The following is a 3,137-nucleotide window of genomic DNA, read 5'->3' as shown; positions in this document are numbered from 1 at the left end:
AGTGTTCAGTTCATTTGCACTTCCATCAAACAACTCTAATACTCAAATTTTGAATTAGCAATTTAAACAGACTTGTAGCAATGAATTAATGTTCAAATCAACATTTAAAATTTGCTCAAGTAGTAGGAAAATGTTTTCGGATGGTTGGCAAAGATCTAAGTGCTCAACCAGAATTGACACACAGACACAGATTCAAAGAAAATCAATCTCGGTGAAACTGCAATAAACACAATTTGTTACCATTGCAAGCACCTTGCACCCAAGCTCATTACAACATTTCATAGCTTATTAGGCGTGCAATTGCTATCCACAAGCAGATTCAAACAGATATAACTAAAAACCACAGCAAATCAACTGAAAATATATTCAATACGAGTTGGAAATCTGTCATCTAGCTCATTCAAATGAATTTTCATAGCTTTTGATGACTGACAGAACTTACTCCAACTTAAGAAACTGAGCTGAACACTGATTTAATGACATTTAAAGGAAAACACAAGACTAGACATGACAGGACATGATTTAGAAATGAAAATGACTCAATCACATTGGATTCACCGAAAAAAATGAAATAAGACACAAATCAAAGACGCAAAGGCACATAACACTTAACACAGATCAAGACGATATAGAAACCTAAACGCAGATATGAATCTCAATCAGAGAAAATAAACTCAACAAAATTCAATACAAGACATTCAAGGAAAATTTAATTGACAACTCGGAGATTGAACAAAATAAATGAAAAACAGTGAAAACATGAAGAACAGAGACAAAACAAATCAGAGACAATGAACAAATCAGAATCAGATTCAAGAGAACTCAACAGATTGAATCAGGCAACTCAAAACAGAGACGCGAAACTTACCTTTGACGCGTGGACGCAACCTTGCTCTGACTACCACATGATAGAAGACGCTCCGAGAGAAGTTGACCGATACGCGACGCGAACTCGATCCAGAGGTTCCTCGAAGCGGTTCCGAATGAAGAATGCAGCGGAATAACAAAAATAACAAAGAAAATGATGTTAGAAAACCCTTATCAGACACTCAGAACCTTAAAATGATAAGGAGACTCGAGACAGACTGATTAAACGGTGAGAATCTAGGTTTAATCGGTGGAAAAGGTAGTATGATCGGTAGGAAGTATTTCAATCAGTAGAAATTTGAAAACAATCGATAAAAAATGGTGGAAACCCTAGAAATGGGGGTTCTAGGGTTTAGACTCTCAAGACGGAACGAAGGAAGCGTAGATCTGTGAAGAGAAATGAGTTTTACCTGTGAAAAGAGGCAACAATGGTGGATCTGTGATGATGAAGAATGACTCACGGTGAGGAGCTCTCTCTGTCGAGAGTGAAGACGCGAGAATGAAACTGAAGAAACGAAGGAGTGTGTGTTTGAAGCGCAAGATGGAAAAATGATGTGATGAGGCACGGGATGCTGACGCCAGAAGCGGAAGATGTGGCTTCTGATGAATAGCCCAACGTGGAGGAGTGACGTAGTGGAGGAGAGAGACAACACAATGGTAAAATTAGAAATGAAAGAATGAGGTAGTGTGCTGGAAGGTGGCTAGAGGGAGTCTTTGGACTCTCTAGCCTGTGACTTTCAAGAGAGATTGGTTTCTATTTCAGAAATCTCAATTCTCATTAATCTCAAAAGTAAGTACAAGAAGTGTAGGCATGGCTATTTATAGGACTAGAAGTCCCACATGCCTAACATAATGCAAAGTACATAAAAGATAGACTACACTAAAGACATTGGGCTTTGGGCCCCGCGTATCACATAGACTTTTAAAAAATTTGTCAAATCTATCAGTTAAGTCTCTAACTGTCTCAGTCAAGCTGCTCACCTGCTGCCATAAGGGAGAGGGTTGTTGCTGCCGGAAGTTGCCCATTTGTCCAGACGTATTATTCTGGCTCTGTCCAATACTCGGATGATTTTTCCAACCTTGGCTAGTATTACCTTGGTTGAAATTTCCCTGCTTGTATTGAAATTGGGCTCCCATATAATTAACATCCTGCTGCATCTCCTCAGTGAAAGCACATTAACCATTGATATGGTCGCCACCGCATAAGTCGCAAAGTTGTTGTGTCTGAGAGATATTTCTGATTCCCCTCGGAAGTTCGGAGAGGACCTTTGTCAACTTGTCCAATTTCTAACTGAGAAGGTGATTCTGAGCAGTTGCAGCGTCTTCAGCAGGAAGATGCAAGAGTCCTCCTTTTTGTATGCCCCTCTCACTCTGTGACACTTCGTTTAGGGCCATCTCTTCAATCAAGTCATACGCCTCATCTTCCGTTTTTCTATTGATACTACCTCCAACTGAGGCATCTAACATCATCTTGGAATGAGCACGTAAACCTCCAAGGAACGCAAGCAAATATGAAGTCTTATCGAACCCATGGACTGGGGTCACCCTCAATAAACCTTTAAATTTGTCCCATGCTTGCCCGAGAGTTTCCTCCATCCCTTGCTTGAGCGAAGAGATCTCCAGCTTCCTTTGATTAATTTTTGGAATTGAGAAGAATTTAGTTACAAATTGTTGTGCCACCGCTTCCCAAGTCCTGAACATTCCTTCAGGGAAAGAATTCAACCAATCTTTTGTGTTTCCTCCAAGCGAGAAAGGAAACAAGCTAAGTTTGACTCTGTCATCCCGCACTCCAGTTATCTTGACCGTGTTGCAAATCTCACCAAAGATAGTCAATTGCTTATAAGGATTTTCATTTGACAATCCATGGAATTGATTATTCTGCACTAATTGGATGAGCGTCAGACTCATCACCATGCTGGTTGTGTTGTCAGCTGGAACCGCTATGCTGTTGAAGTTCAAGGGGCCTATTGCATTAGCTGCGTCCCCCAAAGTACGTCTAGGAGGAGGTTGGTTGGCCATCTCCTCAAGATCTGGTGCAAACGTCTCAAGCGAAGACTGCAAAATTGCTTCGGGAGAAAGAGATCTCTCACGTGAAGGATGTCTCTTTCTCCTCCCGTCCAGTAAACCTTCTAAAAGAGGTTGCTGGTCTTTTCTGCTCCTAGTATGTATTGTTTCCTGCATACACAAGAAACACACCCTAAAAGCACTTTTACGGAAAAATAAAATAAAACGCAATTAAAGAAAAATAAAACAAAAATAATTACAACCAA

Source organism: Vigna radiata, chromosome 1 (assembly GCF_000741045.1).
Source record: "Vigna radiata var. radiata cultivar VC1973A chromosome 1, Vradiata_ver6, whole genome shotgun sequence".
NCBI classification, from domain to species: domain Eukaryota; kingdom Viridiplantae; phylum Streptophyta; class Magnoliopsida; order Fabales; family Fabaceae; genus Vigna; species Vigna radiata.
The sequence above is the reverse complement of the archived record's forward strand: the minus strand, read 5'-3'. Positions refer to the sequence as shown.